The sequence below is a fragment of the Heterodontus francisci genome, chromosome 23 (assembly GCF_036365525.1).
Source record: "Heterodontus francisci isolate sHetFra1 chromosome 23, sHetFra1.hap1, whole genome shotgun sequence".
Lineage (NCBI taxonomy): Eukaryota > Metazoa > Chordata > Chondrichthyes > Heterodontiformes > Heterodontidae > Heterodontus > Heterodontus francisci.
Genome location: NC_090393.1, coordinates 1,264,420 through 1,284,287, shown reverse-complemented (window position 1 = coordinate 1,284,287; position 19,868 = coordinate 1,264,420). Strand labels below are relative to the sequence as shown.

Below are 19,868 nucleotides of genomic sequence, written 5' to 3'. Positions count from 1 at the left end.
TTGTTCATAGGATGAGAGCATCGCTAGCTAGGCCAGCATTCGTTGCCCCATTATGAACATACGAATTAGGAGCTGGAGTAGGCCACTCGGCCCTTCGAGCCTGCTCCTCCATTCAATAAGTTCATGGCTGAACTGATAACTCCACATTTCCACCTACCCCCGATAACCTTCCACCTCCTAATTGTCCTGGAGAAGGTGGTGGTGAGCTGCATTCTTGAACTGTTGCAGTCCATCAGGTGCGGGTGAAACCACAGTGCTGTTAAGAAGGGAGTTCCAGGTTTTGACCCAGCGACAGTGAAGGAACAGTGATATAGTTCCAAGTCAGGATGGACTTCGAAGAGAGTGTTAGGGGACTCGAGGGACGGACTTCGATGGGAGAGTTAGGGGATCAGAGGGATGGTCTTGGATGGGAGAGTTAGGGGATCAGAGGGACAGGCTTCGATGGAAGACTTAGGGCAGTAGAGGGATGGTCTTCGATGGGAGAGTTAGGATGCAAGAGCAGACCAGATATCTTGCAATGTTTTTGACTTTCCCGCCCTGTGCAGAGGTGCGTGTCTGGAAGCCAATCTTAATGGGATGATTAATGGCCAAAGCTCAAATCTGAACTCTGACATTCTGTATGTAAGGCTGTTGTTAAAAACTACAAGAGCAGCTGTACCTATTGTACAACTAATAATGGGTCTGGACAGAGTAGATAGGGAGAAACTGTTCACGTTGATGGAAGGCTCAAGAACCAGAGGACACGGATTTAAAACAATTGAAGAAAGAACCAGAAGCGACATATTGAAAAACTTCTTACGCAGTGAGTGGTTAAGATCTGGAATGCACTACCTGGGAGTGTGGTGGAGGCAGATTCAATCGAGGCTTTCAAAAGGAATTATATAATTATCTGAAGAGAGAAGAATTTTGCAGGGCTATGGGGAAAAGGAGAGAGAATGCAAGTAGCTGAGATGCTCTCCCAGAGAGCCAGCATGGACATGATGGACTGAATGGCCTCCTTCTGTACTGTAACCATTCTCTTTTTCTATAAGGGACCCGCCAAATCGTTAATGGAAACGACCAAATGGTTATAAGGGGACCAACCGAATTGTTATAAGGGACTGTTCCAATCGTTTGCAGCTGTGTACATTGACATCTTACTATGATGACTGGGAATGCGAGAGACAATAATTCATGTTGGGTTTTTAACCTATCTCAAATTCTACAGGAAGGTGGAGTTGAGGTAGAAGTTCAGCAGTGATCTTATTGAATGGCGCAGCAGATTCGATGGGCCAAATGGTATACTCCTGCTCCTATTTCTTATGTTCCAATGTTCTCAGAGTTTGATGCATTTCATGTAGAACAAGTCAAGCATTAAAGGTTTGATGTGATGTTTGTCACACTTAAAGGTATAGATTCGCACTGCAGTGGTCATTGTTCACTCAGGCAGTTTCTGGGTTGTTTTTGTGACACTGTTATAAGAAGTAAAATTAAAACACTGAAACTTTTCATATAAATAAACCTCTTTCTCAGCCCAGTCACATGAAAAAAGCAGCATTTCAGGAAATGTGAGTGACGAAGCATTTAGTAAGTTGTGCAAATTCCAAGAGGCAAGACACAGACCCTAATAACCGGATCCAGAGTGTTCCTGTGGTCAATAATTTAACACAGCATTTCAATGTGCTTTTGGACAAGTCCTGGAAACAGCTCATAACTTCACTTGGCACAAAAAGACAGGTTTGTGATTACCGTGAAGGAGGAGCGGGAGACATGGAGTTATAAGATGGGAAGCCTACGGGACAGGCGCTGACATCAGTGAGAGGAAATTGTAGGACAGTGTCAGTGTAAACAGAGACTGCAGAGATAAGGAAAGTCATACTGGGACTATCGGCCACCAACTAGTGGAAAGGATGAAGAGGAACAAATTTGCAAGGAAATTACAGAGAGATGCAAGAATTATCTTCTTCTTCTTTGGCCTCCTTATCTCGAGAGACAATGGGTAAGCGCCTGGAGGTGGTCAGTGGTTTGTGAAGCAGCGCCTGGAGTGGCTATAAAGGCCAATTCTAGAGTGACAGGCTCTTCCACAGGTGCTGCAGAAAAATTTGTTTGTCGGGGCTGTTACACAGTTGGCTCTCCCCTTGCGCTTTTGTCTTTTTTCCTGCCAACTGCTAAGTCTCTTCGACTCGCCACACTTTAGCCCCACCTTTATGGCTGCCCGCCAGCTCTGGCGAACGCTGGCAACTGACTCCCACGACTTGTGATCAATGTCACACGATTTCATGTCGCGTTTGCAGACGTCTTTGAAGCGGAGACATGGACGGCCGGTGGGTCTGATACCAGTGGCGAGCTCGCTGTACAATGTGTCTTTGGGGATCCTGCCATCTTCCATGCGGCTCACATGGCCAAGCCATCTCAAGCGCTGCTGCCTCAGTAGTGTGTATAAGCTGGGGATGTTGGCTGCCTCGAGGACTTCTGTGTTGGAGATACGGTCCTGCCACCTGATGCCAAGTATTCTCCCGAGGCAGCGAAGATGGAATGAATTGAGACGTTGCTCTTGGCTGACATACGTTGTCCAGGCCTCGCTGCCATAGAGCAAGGTACTAAGGGCACAGGCCTGATACACTCGGACTTTTGTGTTCCGTGTCAGTGCGCCATTTTCCTACACTCTCTTGGCCAGTCTGGACATAGCAGTGGAAGCCTTTCCCATGCGCTTGTTGATTTCTGCATCGAGAGACAGGTTACTGGTGATAGTTGAGCCTAGGTAGGTGAACTCTTGAACCACTTCCAGAGTGTGGTCGCCAATATTGATGGATGGAGCATTTCTGACGTCCTGCCCCATGATGTTGGTTTTCTTGAGGCTGATGGTTCGGCCAAATTCATTGCAGGCAGCCGCAAACCTGTCGATGAGACTCTGCAGACACTCTTCAGTGTGAGATGTTAAAGCAGCATCGTCAGCAAAGAGGAGTTCCCTGATGAGGACTTTCCGTACTTTGGACTTCGCTCTTAGACGGGCAAGGTTGAATAACCTGCCCCCTGATCTCGTGTGGAGGAAAATTCCTTCTTCAAGACTTGAACGCATGTGAAAGCAGCAGGGAGAAGAAAATCCCAAAGAGTGTAGGTGCGAGAACACAGCCCTGTTTCACACCACTCAGGATAGGAAAGGGGTCTGATGAGGTGCCGCCATGTTGAATTGTGCCTTTCATATTGTCATGGAATGAGGTGATGATACTTAGTAGCTTTGGTGGGCATCCAATCTTTTCTAGTAGTCTGAAGAGACCACGTCTGCTGACAAGGTCAAAGGCTTTGGTGAGGTCAATGAAAGCAATGTAGAGGGGCATCTGTTGTTCGCAGCATTTCTCCTGTATCTGACGAAGGGAGAACAGCACGTCAACGGTCGATCTCTCTGCACGAAAGCCACACTGTGCCTCAGAGTAGACGTGCTCGGCCAGCTTCTGGAGCCTGTTTAGAGCGACTCGAGCAAAGACTTTCCCCACTATGCTGAGCAGGGAGATTCCACGGTAGTTGTTGCAGTCAGCGCGGTCACCTTTGTTTTTATAGAGGGTGATGATATTGGCATCGCGCATGTCCTGAGGTACTGCTCCCTCGTCCCAGCACAGGCATAGCAGTTCATGTAGTGCTGAGAGTATAGCAGGCTTGGCACTCTTGATTATTTCAGGGGTAATGCTGTCCTTCCCAAGGACTTTTCCGCTGGCTAGAGAATCAATGGCATCACTGAGTTCCGATTTTGTTGGCTGTATGTCCAGCTCATCCAGGACAGTGTCAGTGTAAACAGAGACTGCAGAGATAAGGAAAGTCATACTGGGACTCTAGGCCACCAACTAGTGGAAAGGATGAAGAGGAACAAATTTGCAAGGAAATTACAGAGAGATGCATGAATTATAGGGTAGTAATAATGGGAGACTTTATCCAAATACAGACAGGTATAGCATTAGTGTAAAGGGCAGAGAGGGTCAAAAGTACCTGGAACGTGTTCAGGAAAATTTTCTACAGCTGTATGTTTCCAGTCCAATGAGAAAGGAGGCACCGCTGGACCTGGTTGTTGGGAATGTGGTGGGCCATGTGGATCAAATATCAACATTTAGGGGACAGTGATCATTGCATCATAAGGTTTAGGTTGGTTATGGAAAAGAACAAAGAACAATCTAGAGTAAAGAATAAATAACTGGGGGAAAGCCAACTTCAATGGGGTAAGAATGAATCTGCCGAATAAATTGGAATCAAAGGTTGGAAGGAAAAACGGGAGCTGAACACTGGGCTACCTTCAAAGAGGAGATAGTTCAGGCACAGTCAAGGTATATTCCCTCGAAGGTGTGAGGTTATCCACTTTGGTAGCAAAAACAGGAAGGCAGATTATTATCTGAATGGCGAAAAACAGAGAGGGGGGAATATGCAGCGAGACCTGGGTGTTCTCGTACAACAGTCGCTGAAGGTAAGCATGCAGGTCCAACAGGCGGTAAAAAAGGCAAATGGTATATTGGCCTTCATAGTGAAAGGATTCGAGTGCAGGAGCAGGGATGTCTTGCTGCAATTATACAGGGCCTTGGTGAGGACACACCTGGAATATTGTGTGCAGTTTTGGTCTCCTTATCTGAGGAAGGATGTTCTTGCTATAGAGGGAGTGCAGCAAAGATTTACCAGACTGATTCCTGGGATGGCAGGACTGATGTATGAGGAGAGATTGAGTCGGTTAGGATTATATTCGCTGGAGTTTAGAAGAGTGAGGGGGGATCTCATAGAAACCTGTAAAATTCGAATAGGACTTGACAGGGTAGATGCAGGAAGGATGTTCCCGATGGTGGGGCAGTCCAGAACCAGGGGTCATAGTCTCAGGATACGGGGTAAACCTTTCAGGACTGAGATGAGGAGGCCAAAACGTTGTATGTTTTCAAGAAGGACTTAGATAGAGCTCTTGGTTCGAAAGGGATCAAAGGATATGGGGGGAAAGCGGGAAAAGGTTACTCAGTTGGATGATCAGCCATGATCATAATGAATGGCGGAGCAGGCGCAAAGGGCCGAATGGCCTACTCCTGCTCCTATTTTCTATGTTTCTATGTAAACTGTTCCCACTTGTGAAAGCATCGGGAATGAGAGGGCACAGATTTAAAGTAATTGGCAAAAGAAGCAAAAACGACATGAGGAAAAACTTTTTCATGCTAGGAGGGTTCAGGATCTGGAATGCACTGTCTGAGAGTGTGGTGGGGGCAGGTTCAGTGAGTGTTTAGGATCTGGAATACACTGTCTGAGAGTGTGGTGGAGGCAGGTTCAGTGAGTGTTCAGGATCTGGAATGCACTGTCTGAGAGTGTGGTGGGGGCAGGTTCAGTGAGTGTTTAGGATCTGGAATGCACTGTCTGAGAGTGCGGTGCAGGCAGGTTCAGTGAGTGTTCAGGATCTGGAATGCACTGTCTGAGAGTGTGGGGGAGGCAGGTTCAGTGAGTGTTTAGGATCTGGAATGCACTGTCTGAGAGTGTGGTGGAGGCAGGTTCAGTGAGTGTTTAGGATCTGGAATGCACTGTCTGAGAGTGTGGTGGAGGCAGGTTCAGTGAGTGTTTAGGATCTGGAATGCACTGTCTGAGAGTGTGGTGGGGGCAGGTTCAGTGAGTGTTTAGGATCTGGAATGCACTGTCTGAGAGTGTGGTGGAGGCAGGTTCAGTGAGTGTTTAGGATCTGGAATGCACTGTCTGAGAGTGTGGTGGAGGGAGGTTCAGTGAGTGTTTAGGATCTGGAATGCACTGTCTGAGAGTGTGGTGGAGGGAGGTTCAGTGAGTGTTTAGGATCTGGAATGCACTGTCTGAGAGTGTGGTGGAGGGAGGTTCAGTGAGTGTTTAGGATCTGGAATGCACTGTCTGAGAGTGCGGTGGAGGGAGGTTCAGTGTGTGTTTAGGATCTGGAATGCACTGTCTGAGAGTGCGGTGGAGGCAGGTTCAATTGAGGCTTTCAAAAGGGAATTAGACTGTTATCTGAAAAGGAAGAATGTGCAGGGCTACAGGGAGAAGGCAGGGGAATGGCACTAGGGGCATTGCTCATTTGGAGAGCCGTTGCAGACACGGATGGGCCGAATAGCCTCCTTCTGTGCTGTAACAATTCTGTGATTCTGTTGGGAAGAGACAGCTATAATTCAACATCATCATCAGAATCAGCATCAACTCTAATATGTAGTGCTACACCCAACTGAACACAATATATATTCAGGAACAGAACAGTTGACGATAAGTGAGAGTCAAACAGTTTGCAAGTCATCTGACAGTGGCAGGGGAAAAATGAGGGCAGAAAAATCCAGGAGGCAACATTTGCAGCAATCTGTAAAGTGCATAATGATATGACCGGTGACATGAGGGTATCTTGTCAGACTAAAAAGCAACTATTTTATTTGAGGTTTATTCAAAAAAGAATTGTGACAATGCTTATACCTGTTGTGACAAGAAGCTTTCTAACACTTAAATGTACTCTTCAGAAAAACTTTAATGTCAGTGACTGAATTGAATAGTTATTTAAACCCTCCCTAGTCTATTCCATGAAACCACTTTACACAATTCTCATCGAAAATCCTCCAGACCACAAAGTGTCACCTTTTCCTGTCTAAATCAAATCCACAATTCACAGTTCTGCTGAACACTGCAGCATCACAAATTAACCTTGTTTTATACAAAAGAGGTTAGGACGTGGGAAAACTTGGTTTTTGTGACCATTCCTACTTAGATGGTGCTCAACAGTCATTCATCCTCATGGGAATGCTTGATGCAACACTTGCAGCTTCTGAACTGCACAACACTGTCCAAACACAGCCTCACAACTCAGCCTCATCAATCGGACACTGCTCGCAGGAGCATACAGGGCTTTACTGAGGGTTATTTTATCTGTGTTGGACTTTTCTGCCAACAATACAGACAGATTAATGACTCTCATCACAAGAAGGAATGTGATTTGATCAGAACCATTCTCTCTGCTGTCACACTCAAAAAAACCACCAATCCCTTTTGGATATCTCTTTTTTTATTCATTCATGGGATGTGGGTGTCACTGGCCAGGCCAGCATTTATTGCCCATCCCTAATTGGCCTTGAGAAGGTGGTGGTGAGCTGCCTTCTTGAACTGCTGCAGTCCATGTGGGGTAGGTAGACCCACAGTGCTGTTAGGAAGGGAGTTCCAGGATTTTGACCCAGTGACAGTGAAGGAACGGCGATATAGTTCCAAGTCAGGATGGTGTGTGACTTGGAGGGGAACTTGCAGGTGGTGGTGTTCCCAATGCATCTGCTGCCCTTGTCCTTCTCGTTGGTAGAGGTCGCGGGTTTGGAAGGTGCTGTCTAAGGAGCCTTGGTGCGTTGCTACAGTGCATCTTGTAGATTGTACACACTGCTGCCACTGTGCGTCGGTGGTGGAGGGAGTGAATGTTTGAGGATGGGGTGCCAATCAAGTGGGCTGCTTTGTCCTGGATGGTGTTGAGCTTCTTGAGTGTTGTTGGAGTTGCACCCATCCAGGCAAGTGGAGAGTATTCCATCACACTCCTGACTTGTGCCTTGTAGATGGTGGACAGGCTTTGGGGAGTCAGGAGGTGAGTTACTCGCCACAGGATTCCTAGCCTCTGACCTGCTCTTGTAGCCACGGTATTTATATGGCTACTCCAGTTCAGTTTCTGGTCAATGGTAGCCCCTAGGATGTTGACAGTGGGGGATTCAGCGATGGTAATGCCATTGAATGTCAAGGGGAGATGGATAGATTCTCTCTGGTTGGAGATGGTCATTGCCTGGCTCTTGTGTGGCGCGAATGTTACTTGCCACTTATCAGCCCAAGCCTGGATATTGTCCAGGTCTTGCTGCATTTCTACACGACTGCTTCAGTTTCTGAGGAGTCGCGAATGGTGAACATTGTGCAATCATCAGCGAACATCCCCACTTCTGACCTTGTGATTGAAGGAAGGTCAAAGAAAAAAAGAAAAGAACAAAGAAAAATTACAGCACAGGAACAGGCCCTTCGGCCCTCCAAGCCTGCGCTGATCCAGATCCTCTATCTAAACCTGTCGCCTATTTTCTAAGGTTCTGTATCTCTTTTACTTCCTGCCCATTCATGTATCTGTCTAGATACATCTTAAAAGACGCCATCGTGCCCGCATCTACCACCTCCGCTGGCAACGCGTTCCAGGCACCCACCACCCTCTGCGTAAAGAACGTTCCACGCATATCCCCCCTAAACTTTTCCCCTTTCACTTTGAACTCGTGTCCTCCAGTAATTGAATCCCCCACTCTGGGAAAAAGGCTCTTGCTATCCACCCTGTCGATACCTCTCATGATTTTGTACAACTCAATCAGGTCCCCCCTCAACCTCCGTCTTTCTAATGAAAATAATCCTAATCTACTCAACCTCTCTTCATAGCGAGCGCCCTCCATACCAGGCAACATCCTGGTGAACCTCCTCTGCACCCTCTCCAAAGCATCCACATCCTTTTGATAATGTGGCGACCAGAACTGTACGCAGTATTCCAAATGTGGCCGAACCAAAGTCCTATACAACTGTAACATGACCTGCCAACTCTTGTACTCAATACCCCGTCCGATGAAGGAAAGCATGCCGTATGCCTTCTTGACCACTCTATTGACCTGCGTTGCCACCTTCAGGGAACAGTGGACCTGAACACCCAAATCTCTCTGGACATCAATTTTCCCCAGGACTTTTCCATTTACTGTATAGTTCACTCTTGAATTGGATCTTCCAAAATGCATCACCTCGCATTTGCCCTGATTGAACTCCATCTGCCATTTCTCTGCCCAACTCTCCAATCTATCTATATTCTGCAGTATTCTCTGACAGTCCCCTTCACTATCTGCTACTCCACCAATCTTAGTGTCATCTGCAAACTTGCTAATCAGTCCACCTATACTTTCCTCCAAATCATTTATGTATATCACAAACAACAGTGGTCCCAGCACGGATCCCTGTGGAACACCACTGGTCACACGTCTCCATTTTGAGAAACTCCCTTCCACTGCTACTCTCTGTCTCCTGTTGCCCAGCCAGTTCTTCATCCATCTAGCTAGTACACCCTGGACCCCATGCGCCTTCACTTTCTCCATCAGCCTGCCATGGGGAACCTTATCAAATGCCTTACTGAAGTCCATGTATATGACATCGACAGCCCTTCCCTCATCAATCAACTTTGTCACTTCCTCAAAGAATTCTATTAAGTTGGTTAGACATGACCTTCCCTGCACAAAACCATGTTGCCTATCACTGATAAGCCCATTTTCTTCCAAATGGGAATAGATCCTATCCCTCAGTATCTTCTCCAGCAGCTTCCCTGCCACTGACGTCAGGCTCACCGGTCTATAATTACCTGGATTATCCCTGCTACCCTTCTTAAACAAGGGGTCATTGATGAAGCAGCTGAAGATGGTTGGGCCTAGGACACTACCCTGAGGAACTCCTGCAGTGATGTCCTGGAGCTCAGATGATTGACCTCCAACAACCACAACCATCTTCCTTTGTGCTAGGTATGACTCCAACCAGCAGAGAGTTTTCCCCCCGGTTCCCATTGACTTCAGTTTTGCTCGGGCTCCTTGATGCCATACTCGGTCAAATGTTGCCTTGATGTCAAGGGCAGTCACTCTCACCTCACCTCTTGAGTTCAGCTCTTTAGTCCATGTTTGAACCAAGGCTGTAATGAGGTCAGGAGCTGAGTGGCCCTGGCAGAACCCAAACTGAGCATCACTGAGCAGGTTATTGCTAAGCAAGTGCTGCTTGATGGCACTGTTGATGACACCTTCCATCACTTTACTGATGATTGAGAGTCGACTGATGGGGCGGTAATTGGCCGGGTTGGACTTGTCCTGATTTTTGTGTACAGGACATACCTGGGCAATTTTCCACATTGCTGGGTAGATGCCAGTGTTGTAGCTGTACTGGAACAGCTTGGCTAGGGGCGTGGCAAGTTCTGGAGCACAGGTCTTCAATACTATTGCCGGAATATTGTCAGGGCCCATAGCCTTTGCAGTATCCAGTGCCTTCAGTCGTTTCTTGATATCACGCGGAGTGAATCGAATTGGCTGAAGTCTGTGATGCTGGGGTCTTCAGGAGGAGGCCAAGATGGATCATCAACGCAGCATTTCTGGCTGAAGATTGTTGCAAATGCTTCAGCCTTATCTTTCGCACTGATGTGCTGGGCTCCCCCATCATTGAGGATGGGAATATTTGTGGCGCCACCTCCTCCAGTTAGTTGTTTAATTGTCCACCACCATTCATGGCTGGATATGGCAGGACTGCAGAGCTTAGATCTGTTGCTTTAGTTGTGGATCGCTTAGCTCTGTCTGTCGCATGCTGCTTGCGCAGTTTGGCACGCAAGTAGTCCTCTGTTGTAGCTTCACCAGGTTGACACCTCATTTTGAGGTATGCCTGGTGCTGCTCCTGGCATGCCCTCCTGCACTCTTCATTGAACCAGGGATGGTCTCCTGGCTTGATGGTAATGGTAGAGTGGGGGACATGAGGTCACAGATTGTGGTTGAGTACAATTCTGCTGCTGCTGATGGCCCACAGCGCCTCATGGATGCCCAGTTTTGCATTGCTTGATCTGTTTGAAATCTATCCCATTTAGCACAGTGATAGTGCCACACAACACGATGGAGGGTGTCCTCAATGTGAAGGCCGGACTTAGTCTCCACAAGGACAGTGCAGTGGTCACTCCTGCCAATACAGTCATGGACAGATGCATCTGTGGCAGGCAGATTGGTGAGGACGAGGTCAAGTATGTTTTTCACTTGTTAGTTCCCTCACCACCTGCTGCAGACCCAGTCTAGCAGCTATGTCCTTTAGGACTCGGCCAGCTCGGTCAGTAGTGGTGCTACCGAGCCACTCTTGGTGATGTACATTAAAGTCCCCCACCCAGAGTACATTCTGTGCCCTTGCCACCCTCAGTGCTTCCTCCAAGTGCTATTCAACATGGAGGAGTACTGACTCATCAGCTGAGGGAGGGCAGTAGGTGGTAATCAGCAGGAGGTTTCCTTGCCCATGTTTGACTTGATGCCATGAGACTTCATGGGGTTCGGAGTCAATGTTGAGGTCTCCTAGAGCAACTCCCTCCCGACTGTATCCCACTGGCCTCCAGCTGTGCTGGGTCTGTCCTACCGATGGGACAGGGCATACCCAGGGATAGTGACGGCAATGTCTGGGACATTGTCTGTAAGGTATGATTCCGTGAGTATGACTATGTCAGGCTGTTGCTTGACTAGTCTGTGGGACAGCTCTCCCAACTTTGGCACAAGCCCCCAGATGTTAGTAAGGAGGACTTTGCAGGGTCTACAGGGCTGGGTTTGCCGTTGTCGTTTCCAGTGCCTTGGTCGATGCTGGGTCGCCCGTCCGGTTTCGTTCCTTTTTACTGACTTTATAGCAGTTAGATACAACTGAGTGGTTTGCTATTGCTGTGGGTCTGCAGTCACATGTAGGCCAGACCAGGTAAGGACAGCAGATTTCCTTCCCTAAAGGACATTAATGAACCAGATGGGTTTTTACAACAATCGACATTGGTTTCATGGCCATCATTAGACAAGCTTTTTCATTCCAGATTTTTTATTAATTGAATTCAAATCGCACCTTCTGCTGTGGTGGGATTTGAACCCATGTTCCCAGAACAATACCCTAGGTCTCTGGGTTACTGGTCCAGTGACAATACCACTACACCACCACCTCCTCGAACAAAGAATGAAGAAAGACAAACCCTCCTTCCATCCTGATACTCCTATGTCTGCAGTTTAACAGAAGCATCTTGGTAAGACTGTCAGCTATGCTTCAGTGGGTAGCACACCCAACTCTGAGTCAGAACGTTGTGGCTTCAAACCCAACCCAAAGTCTTGAGCCTATAACTCAGATTGACACTTGCAGTGTGGTACTGAGGGTGCGCCGCACTGACCCTTTAACAGTGTAGCACTTCCTCAGTACAGCCCCTCCAACATTACAATGCTCCCTCAGTATGGCGCCTCTGACAGTGCAGTGCTCCCTCAGTGCTTCACTGGGAGTGTCAGCCTGGATTCTGTGCTCAAATCTCTGGGTTGGGAATGAGCCAGAGCTGGCACACTAACCTAAAATAATTCTATGACTATTTATTTGCTTGTCGAAAGCACATTTTCAGTAAACCAATGACGGAGAGTCGTTGCGTCCTTTATCAAACTGCCCATCACAGCAACTGCCTCACGACTCAGGTGCAATGCCTTGTTAAATCCTTCATTGTTCTTTTCTTTCCAAGTAAATGTTAATAAGAATATATAGAAGGTAAATGTATTTTAAGTAAAAATGATTAAATTTTTATTTTAATAAAATGAAATAGTCTCACATTTATGCTGGAAAGATGAAAATTGTTCTAAGCTCCCAGGAATGGAATAAGAAAGGCACTCAGAACACAGCATGCAGTAATAGCACTTAAACAAACCCATAAATACATCTCTCACCATCTGCTGATTTAAAGTTTCTTTATTCATTTGTGAGATGTGGGCAATTGCTGGCAAGGTCAGCATTTATTGCCCATCCCTAATTGCCCTTGAACTGAGTGGCTTGCGAGGCTATTTCAGAGGGCATTTCAGAGTCAACCACATTGCTGTGGGTCTGGAGTCACATGTCGGCCAGACCAGGTAAGGACAGCAGATTTCCTTCTCTAAAGGGGCGGCATAGTGGCGCAGTGGTTAGCACCGCAGCCTCACAGCTCCAGGGACCCGGGTTCGATTCTGGGTACTGTCACTGTGGAGTTTGCAAGTTCTCCCTGTGTCTGCGTGGGTTTCCTCCGGGTGCTCCGGTTTCCTCCCACATGCCAAAGACTTGCAGGTTGATAGGTAAATTGGCCATTATAAATTGCCACTAGTATAGGTAGGTGGTAGGGAAATATAGGGACAGGTGGGGATGTTTGGTAGGAATATGGAATTAGTGTAGGATTAGTATAAATGGGTGGTTGATGGTCGGCACAGACTCGGTGGGCCGAAGGGCCTGTTTCAGTGCTGTATCTCTAATCTAATCTAATCTAAATGCCATACCATCAATCCATCTTAATACACCTATCAGCTTGTACGATCTATTGAAAATCAATGCCAGATGTTGAGAGATTGAAAGCCTTCTGTAGCTGCTAGAGTAATGACTGGAATGCAAATGATTTCAGGACATTTTCCTGCAAGTTCTGAAACAACTTATGATTCTTTAAGTGCCACACTAGCAGACCCTTCAGCTTCTCAAACAAGCAGCCAGCGCAGTCCATAGAACAGAGAGTATTTAACAACAACCACTCACAATTGCAACAAAACTTTGCTCCCTCCCTTGTCTGCTGGCTTTAGTCCTGGATTCGCCAAATCCCTCTTCCCCTTCCTTCCCATCCCCTCCTTCCAACAGTCCAGCTCAGCGCATTGCTGGTGGCCATTAAAGTGTTAACTCTAGGTCAGCTTTACGATCAGTAATTAACGTGGTTATTCCTGTAAAACCTTCCCACGTGTTGAGCAACTGAGAACCCAGCACATTACTGAGCTCTCACCTTCTGAGAAAATCCAACAAATTTTTCTTCAGTTAGCAGAATAGCATAAATGGTGGGGAGTCTCCATAACTGCCATGTGGCTCTCAAACCTTTCTTCACCCCCAAATTAAAATATATATTTTTATAGAATCAGCAAATCCATATTAACTCTTGAAAGAAAAGCAAACACATTTTTGAAAAGTAGAAGTTCGAAAGGGTATTGGGGACCGGCAGTGACTGGGACCATGGGGAGAGCTCTTGCAGAAAGGGTAGCAAATGGGACAAAGGGTAATTAGATCAAGGGTTTATTTTTACATTGGAACATGGAACTGGACCAGATGCTTTGACTAGAATCTGTCATGTGTCTGTCCATTTCATCAGTCTCTCTATATCCTCCTGCAGTTTGTTACTATCCTCACTCTTTACATTTGATAGTCATTTGATAAGATACCACACAAAAGGTTATGACAAATTTAGAACTCAAAGAACAAAGAACAGTACAGCACAGGAACAGGCCATTCGGCCCTCCAAGCCTGCACCGATCTCGATGCCTGTCTAAACTAAAACCTTCTGCATGTCCGGGGATCGTATCCCTCTATTCCCATTCTATTCATGTATTTGTCAAGATGCCTCTTAAACGTCGCTATCGTACCTGCTTCCACCACCTCCCCCAGCAACAAGTTCCAGCCTCTATGGAGATCGGGAGGGAAGAGGCCATGGAGGGATTTGAAAACAAGGATGAGAATTTTAAAATCAAGAGATTGCTTGACTGGGAGCCAATGTCGGTCAGTGAGCACAGGGGAGATGAGGAACGGGACTTGGTGTGAGTTATGACCTGGACAGCAGAGTTTTGGATGACCTCAAGTTTACAGAGGGTGGAATATGGGATACCAGCCAGGAGTCAAGTGTAGAGGTAACAAAGGCATGAATGAGAGTTTCAGCAGCAGCTGAGTCGAGGCAGGGGAAGAGTCAGGTGATATTACAAAGGTGGAAATAGGCGGTCTTAGTGATGGTGCAGATATGTGGTCGGAAACCTATACTGGGGTCAAATGTGACACCAAAGTTGCGAACAGATTGACTCAGGCTCAGACAGTAGCCAGGGAGAGGAATGGAGTTGGATGCGAGGGAGTACAGTTTGTGGCAGGGACCAAAGAGAATAACTTTGTTCTACCCAATATTCTTATGCTCCCATCCACTGCATTTCTAAGTTTTATGTCATTTGAAAACTTTGAAATTATGCCCTGCAAACCCAAGTCCAGGTTATTAATGTATATCAAATGAGCAGTGGTCCTAATATTCACCCCGGGGAACAGCACTGCACACTTCCTCCAGTCTGATAAACAATCATTCACTGTTATTCTCTACTTTCTGTCTCTCCAAATGTCTGTCTTTTACAGCCAATGCAGTATTTTTGAAGTGTACTCACTGTTGTATTAAAAAGGAACATCGCAGCCAACTTGCACACAGCAAAGTATCAAAAACAGTGACCGGAAAAACAGTTTGTGATGTTGATGAGGGATAAATATCAGCCATGAAACTGGGGACACTCCCCTGGCGGTAGAAAGTGGATGTGAGAAGTAACTGGCCAAAAGGTTTTAACAGTGAAATCTTTTCCTGTTGCAGCTCCAAATCTGCATTAAAAATTTTCATTTACTTTTATTCTTTATTTGATGTGGGTGTCACTGGCAAGGCAGTCAGCATTTATTGCCCATCCCTAATTGCCCTTGCGAAGATTGCAGTGAGCCGCTCTTGAACCGCTGCAGTGAGTGTGGTGTACTTACACCAACAGTGCTGTTAGGAAGGGAGTTCCAGGATTTTGACCCAGCGACAGTGAAGGAACGGCGATATAGTTCCAAGTCAGGATGGTGTGTGACTTGGAGGGGAACTTGCAGGTGGTGGTGTTCCCATGTATTTGCTGCTTTTGCCCTTCTAGTTGGTAGAGGTCGTGGGTTTAGAAGGTGCTGTCTAAGGAGCCTTGGTGCATTGCTGCAGTGCATCTTGTAGATGGTACACACTGCTGCCACTGTGCATCGGTGGTGGAGGGAGTGAATGTTTGTGGATGGGGTGCCAATCAAGTGGGCTGCTTTGTCCTGGATGGTGTTGAGCTTCTTGAGTGTTGTTGGAGCTGCACCCATCCAGGCAAGTGGAGAGTATTCCATCACACTCCTGACTTGTGCCTTGTAGATGGTGGACAGGCTTTGGGGAGTCAGGAGGCGAGTCACTTGCCACAGAATTCTCCTATTTCTTGTAGAATTCCCAGCCACTGACCTGCTCTTGTAGCCACAACATTTACATGCCTACTCCAGTTCAGTTTCTGATCAATGATATCACCCCACGATGTTGATAGTGGCGGATTCAGCGATTGTAATGCCATTGATTGTCAAGGGGAGATGGTTAGAGTCTCTCTGGTTTGAGATGGTCATTGCCTGGCACATATGTGGCACGAATGTTACTTGCCACTTTTCAGCCCAAAACTGAATTATCCAGGCCTTGCTGCATATGGATACGGACTACTTCAGTATCTGAGGAGTCCTGAAGAGTGCTAAACATTGCACAATCAGCGAACATCCCCACTTGTGGCCTTATGATGACGGGAAGGTTATTGAGGAAGCAGCTGAAGATGGTTGGGCCTAGGACACTACCCTGAGGAACTCCTGTAGCGATGTCCTGGGACTGAGATGATTGACCTCCAACAACACAACCATCTTTCTTTGTGCTGGGTATAGAATCAAAGAATGGTTTGGGTACAGGAGGTGACATTTGGCCCATCGTGTCTGTGCCAGCTCTCTGTGGGAACAACTCACCTAGTCCCACTCCCCTGTCTTTTCTCTATAGCCCTGCAAATCTATTTTCCAGATAATTATCCAATGTTCTTTTGAATGCCGCCGTTGAAGTTGCCTCCACCACACTCTCAGACAGTGCATTCCAGATCCTAAACACTCACTGAACCTGCCTCCACCACACTCTCAGACAGTGCATTCCAGATCCTCAACACTCACTGAACCTGCCTCCACCACACTCTCAGACAGTGCATTCCAGATCCTCAACACTCACTGAACCTGCCTCCACCACACTCTCAGACAGTGCATTCCAGATCCTCAACACTCACTGAACCTGCCTCCACCACACTCTCAGACAGTGCATTCCAGATACTAAACACACGCTGCATAAACAAGTTTTTCTTCATGTCACTTCTGGTTCTTTTGCCAATCACCTTAAATCGGTACCCTCTGGTTCTGGATCCTTCCACCAACGGCAACAGTCTCTCCCTATCTACTCTGTCCCTCATGATTTTGAACACCTCTATCAAAACTCCTCTTAATCTTCACTTCTCCAAGGAGAACAGACCCAGCTTCTCCAACCTATCCTCAGACTGAAGTTCCTCATCCCTGGAGTCATTCTCGTGAATCTTGTCTGTACCCTCTCTAATGCCTTCACATCCTTCCTAAAGTGTGGTGCCCAGAATTGGACACAATACTCCAGTTGAGGTCAAACCAGTGTTTTATAAAGGTTTATCATAACCTCCTAGTTTTTGTACTCTATGCCCCTATTTATAAAGCCCAGGATCCTGTATGCTTTATTAACCACTTTCTCAACCCGCCCTGCAACCTTCAATGATTTGTGCACATATACCCCCAGGTCCCTCTGCTCCTGCACCCCCTTTTAGAATTGTATCCATTATTTTATATTGCCGTTGCTCGTTCTTCCTGCCAAATTGAATCACTTCACACTTCTCTGCATTAGATTTTATTTGCCACATCATTGCATTCCATCAGCCTGTCTATGTCCTCTTGACGTCTATCATTAGCACAATTTACAATAGTTCCAAGTCTTGTGACATCTGCAAATTTTGAAATTGCATCCGTACACCCAAGTCTAGGTCATTAATATAGATCAAGAAAAGCAGGGATCAGAGTACGGACCCTGGGAAATCCCACGATATACCTTCCTCCAGTCCAAGAACAATCATTCACCACTACTGTTTCCTGTTAATCAGCCAATTTCATATCCATGCTGCTGCTTCTCCCTTTTATTCTACTCCAGCCAGTCGTCCCTCTGATTCCCATTGGCTTCAATTTGACTCAGGTTTCTTGATGCCATATTCAGTCAAATGCTGCCTTGATGTCAAGGGAAGGATTTATAATTAAAGAGACACGATATGGGGCAGAAAAGTTCACAAGCACCTGGATTTTTCAGGCTGCAGCAGTCACAGGAATGGAGAGGAGACCTGGGAAGACTGCTCCCCAGGTCTCTCACTCTTACCTGGAGGTCCTGCTGAGGAAGCTGAGGGGCTGCAGTGAGGTGAGCCCTGCCAAGGATGGGAGGAAGGGGTCAACCTCTCCATTCAAGCGGGCATGGATGGAAGTGTCAGAGGAAGTCAACAGCAGGAGTGTTGTTGCTCCAACCTGGAGACAGTGCAGCAAGAGGATCCAGGAGCTCAGGAGGGCGGGAAAGGAGTGTGGCATGGCACTTTCAGATGTCTGACTTTCACTGCATTCTCCTGCATGTCACTCCTCGGTCAACAAACCTTCTGCACCTCCACTCATTCCCCTGAGGGTACCTCACATCCCCATCTGAGCAGCCAACACTCACACTCAACCTATTGCCCTCTCACATCCATGCCTCATAGTCATCCTCCACAAATAGTTTCCTTCCCTCCTCTCCACAGAAGCCATTACGAACACTCACACCTCTGTGCTTTCTCTCCTTGCAGAAGAGAGCGCACAACTTGACATGAAACCTGGGCTGGTCAGCTGCCCTCTAATGACAGGCGCCTTGTTGGCCATTGGTAATGTGTGCCCACCTGCTACACTGGGAAGGAGGTCTTGTTCCAGGACGCTGCGGATGTCGGCAGTGACTTGCCTGACGTTCTTATCCTTCTGAGGCACCCGAGCTCAAACATGTCGAGAGAGCTGATCCTCTGCCTGTAGACCTCATGTTGGGGGTCTCGCTTCCATCCAGCTAGCCTGGAAAAATTCTACCCCCTTATATTCTAGTCTTCGATATATAACGGCCAGCATGCCATTAACCTTTTTGATTATTTTCTGCACCTGTTCATGACATTTTAATGATCTGTGTACCTGGAACACCCCAAGACTCTTTGAACCATCACTGTTTCTAGCTTTTCACCATTTAGAAAGTTCCCTGTCCTAAACTTCTTAGGTCCAAAGTGAATGATTTCACATTTTCCTACATTGAAATCCATTTGTCAGTTTTACCCATTCACTTAATCTATCACTATTTCTTAGTAATTTTATACTTCGATTTAACTGCTTACAATGCTGCCTGTCTTTGTTGCATCAACAATTTTGGATATGTGGCTTTCTATCCCATCAAGGGTGGTGGAAGTGGAGATGACAAATGACTTCAAGAGGAAGTTGGATGACCACCTGAGAGAAACAGACTTGCAGGCTACAGGGATCGAGCCAGGGAATGGGACCAGAATGCATTGCTCCGTGGAGAGCCGGCATGGACTCGATGGGTCGAATGGCCTCCTTCTGTGCTGTAAATGACTCTATGACTCTAAGTCTGCCATTATTGAGGCTGGGGATGTTTGTGGAGCCCCCTCATCCTGTTAGTGGTTTAATTGTCCACCACCATTCATGTCTGGATGTGGCAGGATTGCAGAGCTTTGGGATCTGATCCATTGGTTGTGGGATTGCTTAGCTCTGTCTATTGCATGCTGCTTCTACTGTTTAGCATGCATGCAGTCCGGTACTGTAGCTTCCCCAGATTGGCACCTCATTTTTAAGTATGTCTGGTGCTGCTCCTGGAATGCCCTCCTGCACTCCTCATTAAACCAGGGTTGTCTCCCGGTTTGATAGTAATGGTAGAGTGGGGGATATGTCAGGCCATGAGGTTACAGATTGGGGTTGAATACAGTTCTGTTGCTGCTGATGGCCCACAGCACCTTATGGATGCCCAGTTTTGAGCTGCTAGATCTGTTCTGAGTCCATCTCATTCAGCACAGTGGCAGTGCCACACAACATGATGGAGGGTATCCTCAGTGTGAAGACAGGACTTCATCTCCACAAGGACTGTACAGTGGTCACTCCTATCAATACTGTCATGGACAGATGCATCTGTGGCAGGCAGATTGGTGAGGACGAGGTCAAGTAGGTTTTTCCCTCTTGTTGGTTCTTTCACCACCTGCCGCAGACCCAGTCTAGCAGCTATGTCCTTCAGGACTCGGCCAGCTCGTAGTGGTGCTACCAAGCCACTCTTGGTGATAGGCATTGAAGTCCCCATCCAAAATATTCTGTGCTGTTACCACCCTCAGTGCTTCTTCCAAGTGGTGTTCAACATGGAGGAGTACTGATATGCCTGGTGATACAGGACACTGGGCGAAGATGTGGTATAGAACATAGAACATTACAGTGCAGTACAGGCCCTTCAGCCC

General features: G+C 47.0%; 1 protein-coding gene across 1 annotated transcript in view; it reads right to left on the bottom strand.

The window, feature by feature from the left end:
- Positions 1–19,868, bottom strand: part of ncor2 (nuclear receptor corepressor 2) — a 446,529-nt gene that overhangs the window by 369,858 nt on the left and 56,803 nt on the right. The window lies entirely within an intron of this gene.